This window comes from Diuraphis noxia, unplaced genomic scaffold (genome assembly GCF_037042655.1).
Source record: "Diuraphis noxia isolate RWA-SAM2 unplaced genomic scaffold, SU_Dnox_SAM2 contig0002, whole genome shotgun sequence".
Taxonomy (NCBI): Eukaryota; Metazoa; Arthropoda; class Insecta; order Hemiptera; family Aphididae; genus Diuraphis; species Diuraphis noxia.
In genome coordinates this window covers 44,905,789-44,932,388 of record NW_028301712.1, presented here as the reverse complement: position 1 = coordinate 44,932,388, position 26,600 = coordinate 44,905,789, and the positions used below count along the sequence as shown (strand labels likewise).

The following is a 26,600-nucleotide window of genomic DNA, read 5'->3' as shown; positions in this document are numbered from 1 at the left end:
CATATAGAATATCTATATTAGATAGAGACATAGATTTTCTATGTTTAAACATGTTAGCTACTTAAACACATACATGACATGCAGGTAATTGACGTCTTCTTAATAACTCAATAAATTCAAGACTAGACCGTAATCATTTATATTAAAACATTTAATATACGCAATACTTTTTTTTGTTACGTACAACACTCTTTTCCGTTGTAATCAGATACGTTTTGTCAAATTACTATTCAGACCGAGATTCAGACTTCAGGTAGTACTTCCGTATATATTATTGGATGCAAATTGCTTATAATAAGTTAAGTGCCATTATTTTAATAATGTTATAGATTCAACTGAACATAATAATAATTTATTAATTAACCCCAATATATCCATCAATTGATTATTTGTAATGTTTAAATGGACTCAGTGGATTAACCATAATATTATTATACCATGTAGGAACGCAGAATAACAGCTAGTATATGTGGGACAGTGGAAAACGGGAAATCCGTAATATCAAAATTTGACACATTAATCAATTACCCATATCCAAATATGTTCTATTTGGCTTATATAAATTTAATTTGACAAGAAAGTAGTTAAATAATCTCTTTAACCATTTGAAATAAATATTAGGTGTTTTATATTCTATTTAGTTTTTAGTATGAGAATTTTATATAACAACAGTATTATTTCGGACAGTTAATATGGTTCTAAATTTTGAAGATTTCATGATCGTTTTATAGACCAGCGTTTCTTAACCTATGTTCCTAAAGATAATTTTCAAAGAGGTTCCGCATGAAAAAAATATTATTATCCGTGATATCAAAAAGGTTGAGAAACACTGTTATAGACTGTACTATTCGTTAATTACTATTAATTAAATCATAAACTAGAATGTAAATATGTAATTATTGTTTATCTACACTAAAATTTTTGTCTACATTATGTCTAACCAATCTTAACTATTGCTATCGTCGTCTTACTATTGTTATTATCACTATATCACTACTATACTGTTATCATATTAAAATAGCAAAAAATGAATATTACTTATTATCCATAGATGTAGTTAGCCTATCGGCTAGGAATGTCTAATTGTAAATATTAATAAAAAATAAAAATAAATAAATAAATAAATAAATAGACTGTACTATTGTGACATATTGATGTCTGTATAAAAAAATTATACTACATAAAATATATTCTTTATACAACTACAACGATAGACTAAATATTTACAGATCGGGGTTATATATTAGAAAATATATAGTTATTAGTCACGATGAGAAAATAAGAAGTTTTGGTTAAAAGTTTTTCAAAATACCAATATAAATGTTATTATTGCGAGTTTATTATCAGTTCATAACATTATATTGTAAAGTTTATTCTAATTCAAATAGTTTAAAGTTTACTGAATTCCAATGAACTAAATTAGTTACATTACTTTATCCAATCTAGATTTAAAATTATTATTGTTTTTAACCTTAATAAATTAAAAAATACTTTAAATAAAATGAACGCTTGTGTTTTTTATTTTTTTAATCTTTCATAAGGAATCAAACATAGTATTACATGTAAGTAAATAAATAAGTATATTGGATCAATTTAAATATTTGTACACTTTTAAACATATTTATTATGCAACTTAATGATTATTATGTTTTCATAGCTTTTGTAATAGTTCTCATAATAGAAAGACCTCATATATATATGAAAAATAAAAAAATCTATACTGATAAAAAACAGCCTTTAGGAAAAAAAATATAATTTAACTATTAAAAAAATGTTTATGACAAAAGGGCAAAGACTAGATAATTTTGATAAAAAATTACTTATTATAGCTGTATTTTACGAAACAACAGTTGGTTAAAAATTTAGTATAGTAACAATTTCAGTAAATACTTAATCGTATAGCAAACTAATATTACGATGGATTATGATCTACTGCAATGTATTAACTATTAGACAATGATATAATTTTTTTGGCCCGTAATAAATATTTGATTATTATTTTTATATTATCATTTATTTTTCAGTGTCCATGAATTGGACGAGTAGTTTTTCGAACATAATATTTTGTTCTGCCTACAGTAGTGATTCACATTGCTCATATTTTGACACATTCATGGTATGTACAACACAGTTGTGGTTCACCACCATTCGCCTTTATTTTCTACCCAATCGCTCATGCACATGATGTGCAACTTACAATTATTCATACCCCACCGGGGGCTGATATTGCGCGGATATTATTTATCGCCCCATTCATTCGACGCTACCACACGCAGTTCACCCGGTCCGTTTCATTTGATTCCCGGCCAAATCGGCATCGACCGGGCACACCCTTAAATAATAACAATTTTCATTCGAATGTATATTATATATGAATATAAAAAAATAAATAAATATCAAATAAAATAAAATAATGGTAAAAAATGCCCTGCTATCCCTTTCATCCGGTCTCTCTTGATGCGTCCGTCCGTTGAGGCGGCTAGTCGTTAGAAAATTTTATAGCGGCGCCGTAGCGTCTGTTCTTATTGTTATTTCCTTTTCGATGTTCCATACCAAGCATGAGAATATAGGAAAAACATTGGCATTTCTTTCACGCATCAATAATAACTATGTCGAAAAAAATAGTAGTCGTTTTGCTACGAGTTTTTGAAGTAGTCAGTGAATGAAAAGTGTGTACGTTTTCCGTGTACAAACGTATAATTTTATTATACGATAGCTGTAGATGGCACTAAATATCCGAACTAGGGTTTAACTTTTCCGAGATTTGTTACGTGCACTTTACTTAATCAAATCGTTTTAACCTGAAGAATCGTTTAGTTTTAACGTCCGCATGTCCTACTGTACATTTTTCAGAAAGACGTAATTTTTCATCTGTGTATATCGTCATGATATATGCGTCTTTATACATTTTTCAAAACGTTGGTAATTGATTTGTATTACAGTATTATAACACAACCACTAATTTCATGCATTAAAGTCTATGGTATAGGGACAATTTCTGTCTGAAAACCTTATCCTTAAGGTGGCCTCAGAGGAAAAAGTCGCACGTGTTTAAATTGGGGGAACATGTTTGCCAGCCTATGTCATCCCTCAGAGAGATTAATCACCCAGGAAATATTTTTCAACAAACAGCTGCAAGTAAAATTCGAGCGGTGTGTTCTATAACCCCGTCTTGTTGAAACTATACATCTCTCAAACCATGTTCATCAGCAATTTCATCAAAATTTTGTTGCAGATAAGTTTTTAACATAACAACGTAACAAGTAGATGTGGCAGTGACTATCTTTTTCTCCTTAAAAAAGTACGGTCCGATCACTCCAAATTGGAACACAGCGCACCGAACTATCACTTTAGGAGAGTTAAGTGGTCTTTCATGGAGCATTTTGAGTTATTTTCAGCTAATATCGAAAATTGTACTGATTTAAAGTTGTAGAAAGATGAGAATGGGCCTTGTCACTACAGAAAAAAAAATGTTGTCGGAAGGATTTGCAGAAGAATTTGCTGACAGAGATTTTTACAGTTATCACAGTCAGTAGCATTTAACTCTTGGACAAACATTAATTTATAGCGATGGAATGACAAATCTTCATGAAAAATAATACTCTTAGAACAGCCTGAGATTTCCAAAGCAACCACGTTTTTCCGGAAAAAGCGTCTTGATGACAGTATTCAACTGCCTCACTAACAAACTGCACATTTTCGGAGTTCTTAGCATTTCTGATGGCCCATGTCTCCGACAATTTAGGGTACTTCCAGTTTCTTCTAATTACCATATCCAAAACTTAATAATGTTAGTAGAAGGACATGGACTCGTGGAATACTGAAGTTTAGATGAAAAGCTTTTAGTGTATCAATCATAGAATGGTTATTTACGTAATACACACGCACAATGAAACCTCGATGTACACCTGTCGAAATCATAATTACGATTACGACTAAAAACGGTATAACCGTGGAATTAAAAATAGCCCTCTGATAAAGACCTGCACTTATCTTATCTCAGGCTAATGACTCTATTAAACTCATCAGTCCCTTACGCCACACTCTTTATATTGGTTATTAACATATTTTATTTTACAGGTGACAAAAAAACAAAAATATATATAATATATATATTGTATAAAATAATCAAAAGTCGGGAAATAGAAAATTATTTATTTAACCATAGATTTGTATTATCTTAACCTTAGCAAGGTAGGTACCAATATAGTTATGTGTAATAACTAATATTATTAAATTGAAAAACACTTTTAAATCATTGACAAAAAAAAATTGTAAAGATCATGTGCTTGTTTAACAAGCATTTTCTTAAACATTTTTTTCAAGATGATTCTTAATCAAAAAAATGTATTGAGAAAATTATAACAATACCATTCCAGTGTTCATTAAGATTCAATTTCCGATTTATAAAATTATTATATAATGGTATTTTTAAACTCGCCTTATATCTGAAATGTATTTATAGAAAATATAAAAACAAATTTGTTTTTCAAATTATTTAAACATATAAACATATATATTATGTAAAGAATTCTTGGATTTCTCTAATTAAACATTAATAGTTTTCACAATAGTTATAATAATTAAAAGTGAAAAATGTTTTTGAAACCATAAGGTAATATATTTCATAAACTGTATAAGTTTATCTTTACTCAATGATATTTTTCATTGACAATTTTTTTTTTATAAAATACTTATAAAAATATTGATTATCATTCAATTTTAATGAAGATTACCTCAAAGTCTCAATTTACTCTATTTAAAGCATGATTAAACTAAATTGAAATTAATTATTTAATTATTAGTAGAACTACATGTAGATAAAAATAAATAAAAAATAATTTTAATATTGTATCTTATACCCTCGTGGTATCATACTACACAGCTTTTCCAACGAAAAAAATTTTAATATTCTCTCGCCTCCTGGACCTACTTATTGGCCTACCTCACTAAAAAAAAACCTGACATTCTTGATATTTTTACCGCTAAGATACCCAGCAACCTACATTTCTGTACCAAAACATCCTTGATTTAAACTCTGATCACTCCTCGGTTCTCCTAACAATTTCAGCCACGCCATTAGAACGTACTAAGCCACTCAAATTATTCTCAACCCATACAGATCAAAACAGATTTCACGATTTAGTAAATGAAAATATAAACCTAAATTTTAGGTTAAAATCTAATCTTGATATCGACGAAGCTGTCAAAAATTTTACAGCTCTAACTCAATCGGCAGCGTGGGCCGCCATCAAACCTATTAAAACTGTTAACTCAAACAATTTAATAAACTATAATTTAAATTACCCTTTAATCCCAGAAGAAATTCGTAGTTTAATTGTGGAAAAACTCAGAGCAAGAGCAAGATACCACCTCTTTCGTCTTCCTTCACACAAATCCACCTATAACAAACTTGCTAATTCTTTGAAAAAATCCTTGCAAAACACAAAGCAAATGCTTTTGAGCAAAAATTGCGCAACCTATATCTGTTGCTGACTGTTCCCTTTGTTGAGAAACTAAACAGCTATTAAAATATAAATCTCCCTCTACTCCTCTTAAAAAAGCAAACAATACATTAGCTATCAGTGACCTAGAAAAAGCAGAAGTATATCAAACATATTTATCAAATATTTTTCAACCTCACGCTGATATACTAGACCCTTAGCACATAGATAATGTTAGAAAATATTTAGACTCTCCGTTACCTAATGGACCTCCCGTGAAATACACCACACCCAACGAGGTCAAACATATAATTTTAAAACATTAAAATAAAAAATCTCCCGGTTTTGACCTGATAACAGCTGAGGTTGTAAAATGTCTACCTAAAAAAGCTATAGTCCTTTTGACTTAAATATTTAATGCAATTTTTCGTCTATCATATTTCCCTCTTATGTGAAAATTGTCACACATAGTCTTGCAAAGCCAAAAAAACCTTCAGACTCTCCAGACTCATAGAGACCTATAAGCCTCTTACAATTTTTCTCAAAAATTTGTGAAAGGCTTATTCTTCAACGACTATCCCCACATGTAATCTCAAATAACATTCTTCCTTCATCTCAATTCGGATTTCGTGCTAAACATAACATAATTCATCAAGTACACCGCCTGGTTGATTCTATATCAACCTTGCTGGAACGTAAATAATACTGTTCCTGTGTTTTTTAGTTATCTCACAGGCATTCGATCGGGTATGGCACGATGGCTTACTTTTTAAACTTCGCAAACTGCTTCCCCCTCCCCTGTTTATCCTTACTAAATCATACCAAACGGATCGATATTTTCAAATCCGCATTGGAACTTGTGTCTCACAAATGGCTATAATCAATGCAGGCGTACCCCAAGGTGGTATTCTATCTCCACTATTGTTTAACATCTATGCCTCGGATCAACCCGTCACCGAAAACACAATTGTTGCAGATTACGCTGATGATAAAGCTTTAATTTCAATTCATGAAAATCCCCAAATAGCCTCTGGTAATCTACAAACTCATCTTAATCTTATTTCATCATGGTACACCAAATGGAGAATAAAACTGAATCACACCAAGTCAATTCATCGCTTCACCTTGAATTGAAACGTGGAATCCTCCAGTTTCATTGGATCACCTATACCTGCATCCGATATAGTTAAATACTTAGACCTTATCTTAGACGAAAAAATGACCTGAAATCCACACATCAGATCCAAAAGATTAATTTTAAACTCTCGTTCTCGTATGCTCAAATCTATGCTTTCAAAAAATAAATACACAAGCTTAAAAATGAATTGCTAATTTACAAAACATTTTTAAAACCAATCTGAACTTACGGTCTTCAACTCTGGGGCGCGGCCAAGAAATCGAATTTAAACAAAATACAATCTTATCAGAATATCACTCTACGTCAACTCACTAACTCACTAACGTAATACATTTCAAACATAACACTCCACAACGATCTAAATATTAAATCAGTAGAAGAGGAATCTGTATTATTCTACAAGCGATTCTTCTCACGTCTGGCAAACCATAATAACCCACTAATCAATAACTTAAATAAATTAACACTTCCTGATAATCCTCGTCATCGACTGAAAAGGAGATGATGCAGAGATATCTTACAATAATCACTCTAACTCTTCCTCTCCGGAAAAAAAAAAATGAAATAAATAAATAAAAATATTATTACCTTTCTTTCCAAATTTCCCATCATGCAAAGAGTCACTAGTGGGTGACTTCTTAATCACGAATACCATGTGTTTTTTTTTTATTCTGTCTCTTATCACTTATACTCATTATGCTAAAAAGTGTAGATCGTATAATTATTATAAAAATGAAAAAAAAAAATATTATTTCTTATAACACTTTTTTTTTGCAATACATGATCATATAATTTTTTTAATCAAGGAAACCTTACTAACTAGAAAGTTATATAAAATTATTTATTGACACCAGAGATGAATTTTTTTGTATATTTATTAGTTTTGAGCTTCCTTATAAATCAAAAATGTGAATAAAACCGTGTCAGCGTCACAAGAAAGGTTAATGAAGACTCTAATTCAAAATTATCTTATTGATATCACAGTTGTTCGTGATTAGCTTCTGTTAATATTTTAGTCGGTCTGAGATTATTAGAAATTAATAATATAAAGAATCAATAATACATTTGAAAGGAAGAATTCATGTACGAGTATATATAATATGTAATATGTACATTATGGACCAAGTGAACTTAATAATATTCTTCAGCTTTGAAAATGTACTGTACAAACAAAATATAACAAAATATTATATGAACTGTCATACCATATATTCAAGAAGATAATTCAAAATAATTTCACTGAGCTAACCTAAATTACACACAATAAAATCTAATGTTATTTTATGTGATGTAATAAACAAATTTCGTTAGTTAAACCATATAAAATTCCAAGAGTTTTATGTTAAGTTTTGTATCAAATAAAATAATAATCTAGTAATAGTTTTCTTACTTCGAATATTGAGCGATGACATTTTAAAGGTTTGTCCTTTTCCGAAGGAGTTACTTGACGAGTAATAGAAAAATTCAGAAAAACAATTACAATTTATTAATCATTATTAATTATGTTAATTATGTACGTGTTTCAATTAGATATCACTATCATTTTGATCGAATACAATTCATAATATTTAAATGTAAAGCGAAAAATAAATTAAACTGTATATAAATTGTTTTCGCATTATTCATATTACATTTTCGAGTTTTTTTTTTAAATTTATAAATCCACAGGAAGTTTCAAACATGACTAGCCAGTTATTAAACACCGAATTAAACAAACATTTTGAGTCATATAGAGTTGGTATTTTTTATGGGCAACGAAGAGCATGCGGATCAACTAATAACTTTTAGGAATGAAATAGATAGGTATATATTGTACCTACTGGATATTAATATCTAAGGGAGGGCCCCAGTAAAAAGATTATTTTATCATGTGATTATGCAATTTTATTATATAATTACTATATTATTATATACCAACTAGCTGACCCGGCAAACGTTGTTTTGCCTAATTTTTTTTTTTAAATTAAGTTGACCCGGTGAACTGGGTGAACCGGGTCTGATACCTTAAATATGATTGAATTATTATAATATTATAATGGTATGTTTCTTTTATTAATATTGGAATTACCAGCACCTCAAAGTTAAATAAAATAAAATACATCTAATTTAATTTGCTGAAAACTATAAACAAACTTATACGTGACAAATGAATCATGTAAATAAATTTCCTTACACGAACATATTTAGTTACCATTAGAAAAAAAAAGCTACGATAACAATTCACATGATATAAGTAATATGTATATTTAAATTACGATATCACTTATTATATTTCATTCATACAACTAATTTATTTTAAAAACCTAATTGTATTTAAATACGTACAAATCAATGTGCAATATATGCTTTTATTATTTATAATAAACGTCATTTTCCATAAATATAAAATGATGCTTACAATCTTAGGTGTTCAGAAAGAATTCCGAGTTCTGATTAAAATATTATTATTCAGTACCGTAGATAGGATTACCTTTTTGAGGAAAGGGGGGATCAATATTTTATTGGTAAGGCTATGTTATTACAGGTATCTACTACTGCGTATATGGTATGTTTGATATTTTGGAGGAATTAAAAACATTTAACACACTTAACTGTTGGGTAAAAACATAAAGTTAAATTAATGTTATTGTAGATTTAGAGTTTATTTTTCGTTTTTATTCATTGATTAAATAATAAATAACTTTCGTTAATTGAATGCTTCATTTTGATAACTTCAAGCTTCTATTAATAATTTTTAAGGCTTACCTAACTATTATCTTACTGTTAATAAAGACACATGATTGTGTTATTATTAAATCTTGATAAAGTAATATTTCAATTAAATGTTATTAAATAATGTAAGTATTATGTATATTAGTCTCTACATAATTGACAATTATTCATATTAAAAACTGAATCATCCGAGTGACAAAGACTGTTAAGTCAGAAATCTGAAAAAGGTGTATTTTTTTAAATATTACACCTATTTAAAATAAAATAAAAATATTCTCAGCTTGTTATTTAAATAAAAATTTGTCCTATTGAATTAGAGTGTTATTGTGTTAACTCTAATATATTTTATTATTTGTTATAGAAATAATGCTTACATTAATAACGGCACGTACGAATTACAAACGAATAATATATTATAAACGTCTATATTATAATATTATAAAATATTTCAGCACATTACAAGTATTTATTTTTTACAATGAATTGAGTTATTACTAGAGATATTGAATTATTGATAGTGATATAATTGAGTAAATTATAGTAATAGTATAAGCGTATGAAGTCTTATTGATCTTCTTACGATGAATCTGTGTATCCGTTAAGAGAATGTGACGAGGCTACAAACGTATTTTGACTGTTTTTTTTCTAGGTTGTAATGATGGGCTCTGTCTGAATTTTTTAGCTTAGTGTGAAAGTTTCTGAATCTTTAACCATGTATTGTGAAGGGTATACCCGTATCGTTGTGAGTTTAACGGTTTCTCATGAACCATGGTGTTTTGAGGAAAATCCTCAGAAATTTATTATGTTAAATTTGGATTTAGTTTATTTTAGTCAATGAAGCAGCAGCCCATACTGACCATACTTGACAGGCATAGGATACCACTGATCTCATAATTGATGTGTACAAATTAAGTGACGATTTAATTTGAAGTGTTAATTGTAAATAGACTAAGGGGGACATTAATGTTGTGATTATCTATATAAAGCCACATACAATATAGGTTCGTTGGTAGGTTCCTACAAAAATCTTGTTACCTATATTATATTGATGCATAATTAAAAACAATATTTTATAATTTATTATACTTTACTAGGTAGAAATTACTAATAATTTTTTTGAGTACCTATTATAGAATTTGTAATACAATTGGTTTTAAATAATTTCACATTTTCTGTTTGAGGTTGTTCAGAGATTATCATTATTTTTAACGATGTATCAGATTTCGATTAGGTACCAAATATAATAGATATATTTTAACTAATTCAGTAATACAGAGCCATCTGATGACAGTATTGTTTTAAATCAGCTAAACGTGGTGAAATGAATAAAAAAAAAAAAAAAATATTAAAATCCTGGGACGGAGTTGTAAAAAACTCTAAAAAAAAAAAAACTATAATCTACACAGAAGTGGTGGCGTGGCATACGGATGACGAGTCCCATACATTTTATGCAATCGCTGAACTGTCGTTTTCACGAATGAAATGAGCACGTGTCTGCTGTTTGGCGTCGGCGGTATATTATAATAGTATTAGGCCAAGCATTATGCACGAGAGATGATTTTTTTTTTCTCCCAGTCAACCGTGTTATTATAACATTATAGTATAGCGTAACTGACTGTAATCGGGATCGTAATAATGCACGCGCGTAACCGGTAAATTAACCAAATGATTGAGGTTCTACAATACCAATTTTTCATGTAAAAATTTACAAAAATATTCAGATAATAAATAATATCTTTTAAGTGGTCGTTGGTTTGATTATACGACACGATTAGAGTCCACCAACTGCTCCATTCAGAATGTTCGAAACACATTGGCGAACACGAATCGGTGATACTCAGTGCTTTACATAATATAATATTATAGTTTCATATCATGCGATGAAATTTCATTTTTTTCTGAAGGGGAACTTCAAGATTACTGGGCTATAATACATTATAATAAAGAAGTGGAGTACTGATCATGGGGTCGTTTATCCCATCTTAAAAAATCTAAATAATTTGTAAAACCAAATCACCAAAACATTTTATTGTTCACTAATTGTATGCTCATTTGATAATTTCATGTTTTTTTTTTTTTTTTTTTAAGTTACTTGTTATAGAAATATTAAAAAGTTTAGTTTTTATAAGAACAAAGACGTGAATGACGAATATGTGGTTGGAGCATATTATAATCTACATCAATATAATTATACACTAATAATCAGAGGATTGAATTAATTATATGATTATTATTTTTTTTTTTTAATTCTATAACTTACTCTCCATAAATCTCTTTTATTAGAACTCCGAATTCTAAACCATAATCGTGTATAATTTATTATTATTTTTTATCAAATAACCGTAAAAGACTGTACGAAATTAAATATAATAATATATTAATATGTGTGTATATAGCGCATGTGAATGTTATATATTATTATCGTTGGCGTTTTGACTTACGAGTCGCACACAGTTAATTGCTTTATATGTATATTTCACAGAAGCAGCTATATATAATATTATGATTTATAATACAATATTACGATTGTCGAGTCTATGAGGGCCTCAGTACCGTTCATCGCTAGTGCAGTATGCGTGGAATCACACAAAGCTTTTCTCCCGGTACACAGTCGCGATTCTATTGAGTCTGCGAAAAGGCATTCAGAAAATATTACTAAAAACGTTATCAAGCCTCTATATTCGTGTGTATTTGAGTATTTTCTCAAAGAATCGCAACTAAACAATGCCTTCACAGCATTTTTATGTGTGTAGAATGTGATGGTTCACCAAGCATGATCACAATAATGTTTTTGTCGAGTAATGATTATATCCAAATTCTAATTTTATATTCGGAACAGAGCTATGAATGTATTGATTTTACGATAACAATATGTTGTTTTCAGTCTATTATCCCCTTTGAGACAAATTCTTTCATTTCCACAAAAAAGACGAATATCAAGGAAAAATGTGAATTTATACGCAAAACTAGTACGTATTGGGTTGAATCAAATTTAGAATATTTTTTTGGTGTTACTCAAATACGTTTGTATGACCTTGGAAAACATACATTTTAATAAAATAATTATATAAAAATTGTCTACGCATATTAAAATGTTCAAAATAACTATTTTGACGCTTTTGAGATATCAATAGACATTAAAAAATGTTCAATTTCTTTTCTTATACATTTTGAAAAAGTTGTTTTTTCTTAAATAATAAGAAAGCCTGAAAAAATATTGTTAATGATCTTCGTAAGATCTTAATTTAACAATAAATAAAAACCAAGTAGCATAGTCACTAAACACTTTATTCTGTATATATAAATTATAAGTACAGTAAGTAATTACTATTTTCCAAATATTGTATCATTGATGTATGAATGCGACTTTCGTATTTTCATTTAAAAATATGTCTTACTTAACTTAGTTAAAATATTAAAATCAAAATACGTGTAGATTTAATTAGTCTTGAAATACAAAATAAAATTTCATTTTATAGAAATTAGAACATTATGGTTAGCTAAAATATGTTTTCTTTATATTTTCGTCTTATATTAGTACGTATGTAGGCATTTAATATGTTATATATTTAAAATATTCATTAAAAGCTTATTAATATAGTGTTATTAATTATTGATTTAAATAAATAGGCATTTTTCAAGTTAATTACATAAATTCAAAAACGCAAGAAAGTGGGTAACATTCTACTAGCTATATATCTTTTTGTCTAGTACTGTCACTGCAATGATGGATTTGTAAAATTTCAATTTCAATTGTTTCAATCTATACGAAAAACGATTCTGAGCAAAAACAGTCTGTCAGCCAATAATATTATATTTTATATTTTGTATATTCTGTGATAATATATTCTGATAAAAGCAATTTATTTTACTATTAAGCAATTAACATACTGTAATTTAAATTAATATTTACCAAAAAAAAATGCATTTGGAAATGTCATAGTGTATATAAAATGCAATAATATATTTTTAAAGTTTCAAGTACTTCCTATTTTTGCTCACTTTATTACGTAACTATATATATATTTTTTTTTATAAAATGTATAATGAATCAAAAATATCATATTTCACTCAGTCGTGTCTAGACCACGAGGCTCCTCTTAAATTACATATGGTTAACTCTTATGGCTTACTAAACGTTTATAAAAATATGCCAGTGTAATGTTGTTGTGGTTTACGAACACAATACCATTTAATTTAAGTAAACTTCAATTGCAGAAAGTTCAGTGAGATGACAGTTTTTAGTTAACTAACGTCCATGATATTCTGTTTTCTAAGACATCACTCTTCTAAATTTCCACTATTTGTAACGAAAATATTATGTATTTAAGAAGAAATACAATAGAAATTTATAAAAAATTTAAATAGCATTAATAAATATTATTTTTTAAATTTCTTTTTTTACTCTATGTATGTTTATTGTTATATCCAATATAAAAATCTATAACCTCGTAAGTTCGATTTTGATGTTAAATAGTTGTCATGTTATTATAACAAAAGTACTTTATTTTAATTTTTTCATATTATTTTTCCAAAGTTTAATAACTCTTTTCAAATGCTTGTATTACCTATAGAATTATGCCAATTAATATATTATAATTTTTAAACTTCTCTGAATAATGAATATCATAATAAGTTTATATCTATTAAAATAAATGTACTGGTGTAAAAACACTACCTATTCATAATTATTCAACGATATCAACTTCCTGATTCAAAGCGTTTCTAAATTAAGGAAAAAACAAACAAATAAGTACTAATATTTTGAAAATTGGAAAAAATCAATGATTATAAAACCATTATAATAATCGTTAATATTTTGATATGAAGCAGCTTAGCGTTATAGCAATACGTCGATAGTGTTTTTAATGCATATAAATCTATGCTCTAGTAATAACTTACGAATTGAAATATTCGAATAATCCCTCTCCATAAAAATTAAAAATCAAACTATTTGAAACTTATTCGAACTATTTGATAGTGCTATTCGAATATTCTTCCGAACTATTCGATAGTGCTATTCGAATAGTCTTCCGAACTATTCGATAGTGCTATTCGAATAGTCTTTCGAACTATTCGATAGTTTATCAGCCTATTCGATAGTTTTTATTTAAAAACTACTATTCGGTCATTTAAAAAATATTCGAATAGATATTCGATAGTGTAAACTATTCGGTAGTGCCCATCACTAGTCGATACACATGCAACTATGCACGGTGAATGTATAAACGAACAGAACGTGAATAGTATACAATTATACATTATTTGGTTGAAGTTAAATGTAAAATATTTGTTGTTTTTCTGTTTAAAACGTTCATAGTTTAATTTAATTTTATATAAATGAAACGTTTTTGAGTGAAATTTGTAAACCTACCGAATACTTAAATTAAAGTGTGTAACAATAATTGAGCTATACAATAAAACTTATTATTAAACAATATAATTAAAAAATACAAACAATACTAAAAAATGATAAATGTAACAATTTATTATTATTATTGTTAAGTATTTATAACAAAACATAAATTTGCATTCTTTTGATCTTTTACCTAACACAATATTATCAAGATAATGTGTATTTTTTTTTCCTGTTAAAACCGACAACAGAGGAGGCTCTGTGTGAACAGTACTACTTCTCATCAAGATAGTATGTACCTACATTTTTGGTTGGTACCTACTTAATTTATTTTTCTTAAGTGTATATATATTTATATAGGATAATATTTGTTTATGTATGCAAATTAAACTTTTTATTTAGATTATTATTCGTAGAGCTCTGAATTAAATTCAATAAACACCTTAAAAATGTATTATAAAGTATACTACAAATTTTAAAAACAAACTTAACAACCTTAAAAATACTTTAAAATCTAAAAAAAAAAATAGTATACAATACACTATAAATATTTAATATACTAAATTACCAATGATTAAAAACTGTATCAATCGTAACTTAAATTAAAATTAAAGTGGTTCTTAAAATGAATTTACTCCAGTACTTATTCCCGTACACAAAAAGAAAATCAGTTCACGGATTTCCAGGATTGCCAAACATGAGTTTATTAGGTGCATAGTAGTATTATATCTATGCTGTTTTTGACTTATTAATCCGGATCTTGATGTAAGGTTGTGTAGTAGGAAAATCTTACCACCTCCCTCCCCAGATCAAATTCTAGGGATACGATTTTACTTTTACAATGATATACATACAATCATCTGGATAGTAGAGGTTTGCACATCTTGCAACGTGCAGCCTTCAGATTTTTAGCAAATGATTTACCAAGGTAGCAAACCAACTGCGTTTGATAGCTCATTTTCACATAATATATTGGCCTCACCACAGTAGGTAAATAAAATAAATAAAGGTAATTTATATCTTCCATGAGAGATAGATATGTTCATTATAGTTTGTAATAAATATAGAGTTCGGTGGCAAGAACAATTTAGCAATTATGGCAGAAAACACAAACATTGCTTATCAGTTTGAAAATTTACAAAATAAATATAGAATACCGATTTTCATTACACGAATTGATTAAAAACATGACGATTTTTTTTATTTTCGAAGTTATAATAGTAGACCCTAGTGTGCCATAAAATACTCTTTACATTATTATTTTGTATGCAATTTATATTTAAGCATACAATTCATATTAATCATATCATAGTCCAATAGTGCACTATATAATTATACAAATTAACATAACGAATATCTTTTAGTTGAAATTTATATGGTTGAAATATTTTGATTGTTTCATTATTTTTTTCACATATCAAATTATTGATTATCTAAATGTGTTTGCATGCATGCGAATATAGTGAAAAGGGTAGTTATATCCACAACACTCACGTGTTTCTATTATATTTAACACTAAAGATAAACTTTTAATTGAGAACGTTCATGTATGTATAATAAATACTCAAATGTTATCAAACGCGAAATAAATTTACTGAAAAAAAGAGAATTGAATAAATTAATAATTTAAAATATATGTACCTAGTAATTAAATTAGCTTAGGAATATTAAGTCATGGTATAATCGGTAAAAATACGTTAAGACTTTATTTTTTTAATACCTTCATAGTTCATATATATAATTTGTGACTATCATTGTTGGCAAAATGTAATATCAATTATCGTAATAATAGTGAAAAACTAAGTTGGAATGTTATGTATTTTTTTAAGGTCGTGAGAAAATATCTAGACATTTGTTTGTGTTTCAATGACATCAAACAATTAGTAAAATATGTATAATATTTCTATGCACAATAATCCATATTGATGATATATCTTATTTTTTAAATATTCAAGTTAGTATCTAATTTGAAAACGTATTTTTTTGGTTTTATCAAACATTGTTATATGCATTGTGGAAGTCTAAAAATAGTTATTAAAGATATTTAAAATATAAATCACGAACGAGTTTAACCAAACTCCATATTAAGTTTTTTTAAAGTTTGTGATTTATCATTGATTTAATAATAAGTTATATCACAACACAAACAAGAAATACCGTCACCGTGATTTCACCTAAATTATACCTACATCACTATTATTTAAGATGTCATTATTTACGAATGCAAAAATCAAAGACGGTCATACAAATAAAAGTTGTTTTACTAAATTGGTACGAATAACAATGGGATCCAGTCAACGTTAAACATTATTAATAAAACAAGACATTGCACAAAGTTATTTTAAAAGCAAAATAAATTAAAACATTTCCTGAATAACTGAAGTATTTTGAAGACCTTGTTATACTTATACATTTATAATAAGGGGATTTAAAAATAAATAAGCTCAAACTAATTAAAAATTGTTTAAAACTATTAAAACTCCATGTGAATTGTAAGTTTTAATACTAATATGAATTTCATATGTTTTTAAACAAATTTAAAAATATAAATAAATAAGGCAAATTAAAATTGGAAGATAAGAATTAACAATTTTTAATTAAATAAGATTTATAGGTATAAAGTGGTACCATTAATCATAATATTTTAATCACGAATGAATACACGTTTAACCTCATATCAAAATCAGTTTATTTTTGTATAAATTGAGTATTTTAGGTTCATTTTTCTTATGAGTTAAACTTTAAGCTAAATAATCAAAAATTATTGTAATTTGCATTATTATTTTAAATTCATTATATTTAAATACCATCTGAAAATATTGATTTAATTGATTAAATAAGATTATCTATGGATATAACGAAATATTTTTTCCAAGGTTATTCCCTGAATTACGATGCATTGTTGTAATTTGTAACTACTTACTTATAATATGTATGTGTAACATATTGTATCGGCCAACTACCTTTTCATTGATTAAAAAAATATGAATTACGCGGTATTAAATGTAAAAATATTTACCATGAATATAACGAAAGTGCTACTATAATATATTAAATAATAATACTATATATAAACGAACTGTGGTTTAGCGTGGCCGTGGTTGATGCAATCAGTGACGTGATTGAGAAAACACACCACCCGCTGCCACTAGTTCCCAGATGCGTGACCACCTGGATTCTTAGTTGCAAAAACCTTGCACCACTTGCTGTCAATCTATAGTCTATACTATACCAACCATACACTTACCTCAAACGTAACCCCTACAATAGCTAATGGTCATAGTTTCTGAGCTTAAGACTAATAAAAAAAAAGAACTGTTACAAATCAGTATGTACACATTTTTAAACAGATGTATTAATAAAAAATTATACTACGACAAATACTATCTTTTGCACTATTAAATAAGATCACAATAAATTTGATAAACTATACAAATGTTGATTTATCATAATTATGCCAATGTTGTAGGTATTACAACATTTATAAATGGACTTTTTTTTTTTTTTTTTAAACAGTTATTATTTCAATTGTGTGATACAAGGAAAAATTACAAATTACTATATCTTAAAAAAAAAAAAAAAAAAATGAGAGTATATATTATGCGGTACTTTTAATATTTGACAAGTTTTGGACAAAAACCTATATAATACGATTCATTTATTATCTTCTAAAATACTATGACTTATGAATTATCATTTTATAATATGTTTTTAACGTCTTTCATTCATTAAATCATTATAGTACAAATACGTAGGCAAACAACATATTTTAGAATTTAGACTTAACTATACTGCATGTTAACTGTTTATCATTTTTTCAAGACTTCTGATTTAACTAAAATACTATTTATTTTTATAATGTAACGTTTTAGTTTATATTAACTGATTAACATTTCATACACTTATGGCCGTTTGCCTTCATAAATGCAGTATATTAATCTATTCAAAGGTTATTTTATATACTTGCGGAATTCAAATGATTTATATATATCCTATTATACTTTAATCATAGAAATAATATTATCTTATTAAAAATACATACAACTTTGAATTATATCACATCGTTTTTAAGTATTTATGTATATATTTTTATAATTCAATTTTAATAACAAAAATGAGATACTATCTCATGAAAAAAAAACACAATTTCTATTATTTTTTTTTTCATTTTATTGTGATTTCCTAACAAACATAAGAGGAATTGTAAAAATAAAACAAATAAAGTATCTTCTGCTAAGTTTGTTTTCCAATGTATAATATGTGATACGCCACTTAAAACTTGTATAACTTTTTACTGTTTGAAAGTGCGAAAAAAGACGTCACTGTGAATAAGTATCAAAATACTGGAAAAATTCTGAAAAAATGGTTAATTTTTTAACCTCCACTTGCTTAAAATAATATTATTATGTAAATATTATTTACAACATTTTTAGCTATATATTAAACAATAATATCTAATATAATATGACATACCTAATATGATATAGGTATGAATTAATTTGAAATATCTTTACCTTAATAATTAAAGCCGAGAATTTAATTACAATTGCACTATCGGTTTCAGCAAAAAAAAAAAAAAAATGCAGAACAAAAAATGAAAAATCTGTGAAGTGAAAAATATAAATAAAATATACTATAGTTTGAAGTACTTTTGTTCTTTGAATGATGCCTTTATAAATATCAATATTTTTTTAATAAACAACGTAATTTTAAATTTCTATGTATTTATTTTAAATTTTAAATTAATACTTTTAGTGTAATATTATTAAGATAATAAATCTAGACTGCAATAATGGTCATGAATTAAACAAAATGTAGTAACTTGAAAGTATTCTGTCAGTGACAAATGTAGCGGTGAAACAATACAACTCAGATACGCACAATGATTTAACTGTTTAAGTAAAACAATAGATAATTTGATTTGATTTGTCTTTTATAACGATATCGTATTTAAAAAGATTTATTTCTATACTTAGAAGTTAATCTTATTCACACTAAAATTGCAATCACCTAGTATGGTTTTAATATTGTGATCGTGCCGAGGTGTTCAGGCGTAATACAGTTTATGTGTAAAGTTCACTTGTTTTAAATATTGTATTTTTAATAATACCTACAAGTAAATGTAACTATATGTATTAAGTATGTATGATTAATAGGTTAAAACGAAAATAATTACTTTGACAAAAAAAAAAAAATTAAAATTATTGATAGTTGATTGAGTTCAGTGATTAAAAATATTAATTACCTATACGAGTAGTCCAAATAATAATGTAATATTTTACGGTTAATGTGAATAAAAATGAATATTATTATTTTTTAAGGTATACTTTACGTATATAAACAATAAATATTAATGAAAATGTACACGTGGATTAAAATATTACCATATTACCATATATTACAATCTTGGGTTAAATTATTTGATTAAAATTGTGTTTAATTAAAATTATAAAAATTGAATTTAAAAATTTTTGTATTTATTAAGGGTAGCTCGAGGTGCAGAAACGGTATGAGGTACAATAGGTACACAACAAGATATAGGCATTGTTCTAAGCACACCATTTCATATTACTTATTTATGTGAGATACGATTTTGTTTAAATCTGTATATTTAATTATTGATTATGTTAAGAATATTTATTTATGGTAATAAAAGTATATTACATTTTTGGCCGGTTTAAAATTATTATGTTTCATATTATCTATTTCTACAATATCGTATTCATATTTATGCAATATTTTTGTTAATTATTACTAACTACTATAAATATCTATTCACATTTTTATGTCAAAAATATTATTTAATTTATAATTCTGAACGCAAAATATTTTCAAAGATATTATGTCCATTTTATAGGTTTCAAATGTATTGTATTTATTCAGGTCTTCAATTCATGGGCTTCATTTAACAAAATATACTGAATACTAATAAAATATATAGTTGTGATGAGATTTGTATCAGAGTAAATATAGAAAGACAAAGAAAAGTATTATTTATACTGTTAGATGGAAAATACTATATTTTAGATTCTTTGTGGAGCGATGAGTGTATTGGTTTTACAATGTTGTGTATTTTTTTTTTCGTGTGTCTGTGTAAATGATAAGTTGTCGAAATAATGCTTCGATTTTCAACTTTAGTAGCTTTTCCAGTTGGAAAGTGAATTTAGTTAGTGAATTGGAAATGTCAAATTTTGAATTTCCCAGTAGTTTTCAAAAGCACCAAAAAAAACAACAACAAAATTAAGGAAAAACTGGGATTTTCACACAAAATCAATTTTTAAGAAAATCAAATTTTGATATTGGTGTACGAAAATTTTTGATTTATTTCGAGTTTGAAATTCATAAGAATTTATCTTTTTAAATCTAAGGTTTTAAAATTCAATACAAAGTTCTTCACGAGTTTGTCTACTTTTATTAGTTAAAAAAATTCTACCAGAAAGTTAAATTAAATTTTTATGAGCATTTTAATTACAACATTGGATATTCCCTCAATTTCTCGTGTACCAATATTCTTATTTAAATGTTATTCAAAAACAATAAAAAAAATTAATAAAATAAAATTCAAAAACTGTAGAAACTTCAAATTTACACGAATTGTTTATTTTATTAATTCTTATACTTGATAACATTTAAAAAATTTTTCAACAATTTTTAAGTTATTTATAGACATTTGACATTTTCGTTATTTTTAGTATTTATTTTAAAAATATGAATAAAATTGTATTCATTGGGTCAAAAGACTTGAATATTCAATACAAGGTTCCCCGTAAGTTGATTATAATAGTAATTGGAAAACATTAAAAATGCATATGCATTTTTTTTTTTTTTATAACCATTTAAAGATAATATTTTGAAAAAAAAAATGTATAAATTGAAAATTTACAAATTCTTTGGTTTTTAAACATTTATAAGACCTTTAAATTGTATAGCTAAGGATTGAAAATTAAAAACAAAGTGCCATGTAAGTATAGTTAATTCTGCTGCAAAAAAATCTAAAAACTATACAAACGCAGTTTTTTTTTATATAGTTATTTTAAGTTCTGATTTAGATGAAATAACCTATTAAATAACTAAAAATAACAATATTAGATATATTATTGTAATTTAAAAAGAATTCGTGGGTGCTTAAAATTTCTAGAGTATATTTTACATTCTATTTGTAATAGTTAATGTCGTTAATGACTTATATTAATACTTATTAAAAATATATGAATATTAATAAATCATATATACCTACTATGAATGACTAAGTGAGTCAGATACATAATGAATCTGATTTTATTAATTTGGAATTTATTTTGTTGGTCCCCATTTTTTTCAAAATCAAGGAACAGGAGGGAATTGTTTATCATAATACTGCCACCCGTTCCTGTATCGCGTATTCACCAACATAACAATTATTTTATAAGTACCTACATTAAAAAAAAAAAATAATAACAATATATTTAATATAGTATAAAATATTTTAGACTGACAAACCTTCGCCGCTTAGAATCGTTTTTAATATAAAAAGATATAATTGTCATTTAATTCAATTTTTATACTATCCATTACAGTAATACACTTGTAAACTACTTTACAGTAGAGCGACATCCATTTACCCGCTTTTTTTTAATGACTGAATACCTATGTATAAATTGTTTCTGTAAATAAATGTTTGTACAATTTCATCTTAAACAGTGTCTAATAATTATTAATATAATTTAGTACGAGTTATAATTCCATACTATTACTGTCATGTTTAAGAATAAGAACCATTCATACACCATTTTGCCACTACACATCATTAAATTATGTCTTTCGGGTTTTTACATAATAAAGCACACATTGGTGAGCTATTTATTTTATCATTAAAAAGAACTTTTATGTGTGTTATTTGTCATTGATTTTTATGTTGAATTGACGCTATGCTTTATATAGAATGCCATATAATTGGGTTTAAGCATTAAGTTATTCGTTCCTCACCTTGTTAATCCATTTTTTTCTGTTAAAAGTATTATTAAATTACATACATATATTGTTATACATATTATAAGAGTATTCAGAACGAATTAAAAAAAAAAAAAATGATTGACTTTTCAAATTTTAACATCAAGCAATATAAATATATTATAAGAACTAATTAAATATCAATCACTAGTTTAATTGATATTTTAGTTTTATAATAACTATTTTATCGGTTATCTTTCACAATGTGAAAAAAGTGAATTGAAATACAAATAAGTGAGTAAACATTTATATTTATTATAATTGATTATATAAACCTGTCATACATTTTTGAATATTACTATGTAACTTTTAGAAACTTATCTGTTTATTCGTGTTCATATTTAATTAATATAAACAAATTTGAATGTTTACTTATAAATTATATACGTTAGTTTACGAAATTATTTTTAGACATACTTAAAAATAGATTTTTTACTATTTAACCAATATAAATTAAATTAAAGTACTCAACATGCATGCATATATATATAAATATTTTTTAAATTGTTCTATATTATGACATTTTAATTAGATAAACAGTATTAAATTTGTTGTACATCATAGTATAATATTATCTTTTCAGGTTTGATACAATCACATTATAAAAGTACCTAATATCTATTATTCTGTTCTAATTTTGCTTTGTAAGAAACTACCATATTTTAACAACCTAATATATATATATATATATATGGTTTATACTTAATATTTATATTATATTATTCAAATATAAATGAGAAAATAACTCATTCGTTATTTTTATAGAATTCATTTTTTTACATGGAAAATAATTCAATCTAAGCCAATAATTTATAATTTTTTTCTGTAGACGAAAAAATGTCATACGAATAATTCTAGTTTGAAAAAAATGGCTTTCATAATGCACTGATAAAATTATTACCTTTTACCTATATCGTGTAAAATGTGGTTTCTCAATTATATTAACTTCTGTTACATCATATGAAACAAAAACTGATTTTATATAAGGTAGACTCCTATATAATTATGTGACATCTAATAATGATGCTTCTTTACACCACTGAATTGCTTTAAAAATGTAATTTAAATACATTTTAAATTTTACCATTTTAATTTAATTTAATATTTTATAACAATTTTCTACATTTTTAAACAAATATATATGAGTGTCTTGAAACGATGTTTTTGATCAATCACGAAATGCGATCTGAGAGTAAGCACTTACCGATGCTACTATTATAGTTCCTAGATGGACGACCATCTGAGTTCTTAGTAGCACATCCTTGCCACATTGCCACATAAACCCAAATGCGTATATCCAAAAACCAACCATACCCTAGCCTACAGTATCAAACATACCTATTAAAAATCTAGAAAAACAGCTGTTAGCCATAGTTAAAATTTAATAATAATAATATATATCTAGATATAGTTATATATATCAATAATTTATTGTTTTTAAAAATATGACCAACAACAATAGTTTCCGTGTATATAATTTTATAACTGATATTAATTAATGATACATAATTATTTACAGTAAATTAACATATTAATGTTCAAATAAAAAAATATACATTGCATCATTTCCAATAGGTATGATTTATGATGATACAGATGTATAATGATCAATAACTCAAGTTTAACAACAATAATTGAAATTGCATTTTTTTTCAATTTTTCTTAATTTAACAATCTATTATAATATATTTTTGTTTGTACGAAATAATTATAAGTTAGATTTTATGTGATAATCAATTTTTTCGGTGGTCTCATCTAAGTACTATGTGATTCAGAGTTTTATGCTCTTGACATACATCGCATTAAAAGTGCGCATTCAGAAATGCAGATAAATTACCGAACACGAGGATGTGAAGTCACGCACTCATGCTTCATATACTTAGTATGTTTTTTATTATGTTTGGACATACCAAAGAGAATGTACCTCGATCACTACGAGTTTATTAAGTCACCAAAATTAAGTGTGAATTTTTATTGTTTGAGTCTACAAAGAGCGTTATTTAAACATACCTAGGTGTATACTTCAGTACCCTAGTACTTGGAGTATAAGCAGTGGTTGACTTGGCAATATTAAATTAGAGGGACTCTATTAACTTTAAAAAAATATTGTATCCATCACTTGTTAAACGTTACTAAGTCGTAAGGGCTACGCCACCACAACTCCTAATACCCATATTTAAATCATATAAAAAATATTTATAAATGATAAAAAAAAAAAAAAATACTGTAAATATTATATAGTTAGGTATAAGTTATAACTTATAAAATGTTTAAAAACTCAAAAATAACTAAAAATTAAGTAAAACACAATGCATTTTAAATATTTGTTTAAATACTCGTAATTCCATAATATTGTTCTTTCTTATCTTCCATTTTATCTTTTTTGGATAACGGTTTTCTTCTGCATTTATTTTACCATTTAATATCTAAGATTTTACATAGAAAAAAATCATGATGTTATCACGTGAATTTTGATAAAAATGCGGAATGATGCGGCTCCCCGTGCGTTTCCCTTAAAAATAAAATTAGGGGTACCCTAATTAATTTCTCAGGTGCTCCATCTCCTTGCGTTCCCCTCCTCCAAGTCAATCACTAAGTACATAGTTTATAAGTTTATAAAATACAAACTAGTACAATACAAACTTACAATTTACAAACTTATCATCCAACTGAGTTATTATACCGTAGTGGCGTAGTCGCAAAGTTCGTCGATACTTTCAAAATAGTATGATCTCACAATATTATCATACAATTATTTTTTGCTTATATTTAATTTACTCAACAGGTAGATATAAGATAGGTACTTGTATGTTATAACGATGCAATATTTATATTCCCTATAATTCTTGAAAGTTTCTTCAAAATCAATGAATCTATTCAAAAATTCATGGAAACACATTCACAACTAATAATTAAATAAATTGAATTAAAAACTGCTTTATATAAAATTTTAAAGACTTTTTTTACAATGTTCATGAATTCTATAACAAAACAGATAATTTTACTATTTTAAAAATTGTACACAGGAAAAAATTTGGTTTCTTTACTAATTTATCATATTTTAAAGTTATGATCAAAGTCAATGTGGTATTAAAATTAAAATATATATTTTATAATATTACAGCTGACTTCATTATACAATTTTCTGTATCAATTTATCATATATTAATATATTATAGTTTTATTTTATGTCAGAAAATAATTATTATCAACTTAAACAGTTTGAATATTTGAAAATAACTATATATTTTTTTAACTTATAACAATATTGCGTTATGATTATTTTTTATTTATTCATTCATGGCTGCGTTCAATACGTATGCATTTATAAACCTACCCTGTGCAAAATTTTTACTGTCTTTCTTAAATGGTTTTACTTATATAATTCGTATTGATTGGGTACCCTTAAATTCTAAATGGTTGAATAATTGGAATTTTATTATATATAATCACCTTTATCATAACATAACATACAACAGTTATCCTATTTTATTAGTTACATATTAAATTATACTGTCCCCATTTATTAAAATATTAAAGGAGTATAGCTGCAGAGCCAGCAACATTTTCGTTTTCCGAAATATTTTATAACATATAATGGTGTTAAATTGTAAAACATCGAAAAAGTTTTATATTGATTTTACGAGTTTAATTTATCGTTAAATGCTACGTATCTAAACGCACTTACCTCATTATTGAGTATTTCCTGTAATAGATTTGTTGAATTTGAATTCAATGATGAATCATTAAATACAAAAAACAATTCGAAATGGTTTCACAGCCATATATTCTGTTAACCTAGTATAGTTTGATTAATTGAAAATGTTTGAATGTATTTAAATTTACATAATATGTTTTTATTAGTGTAAAACTGAAAAATTAAAAGGTAATTTAATAATTACAATGAACTTATTGTGTTATTTAATGAAAAATGCAACACAACCCAATAATTTGATGAGGT

At 26.1% G+C, this 26,600-nt stretch overlaps 1 protein-coding gene across 2 annotated transcripts in view; it reads right to left on the bottom strand.

The window, feature by feature from the left end:
- Positions 1–26,600, bottom strand: part of LOC107164817 (zwei Ig domain protein zig-8-like) — a 270,224-nt gene that overhangs the window by 242,156 nt on the left and 1,468 nt on the right. The window lies entirely within an intron of this gene.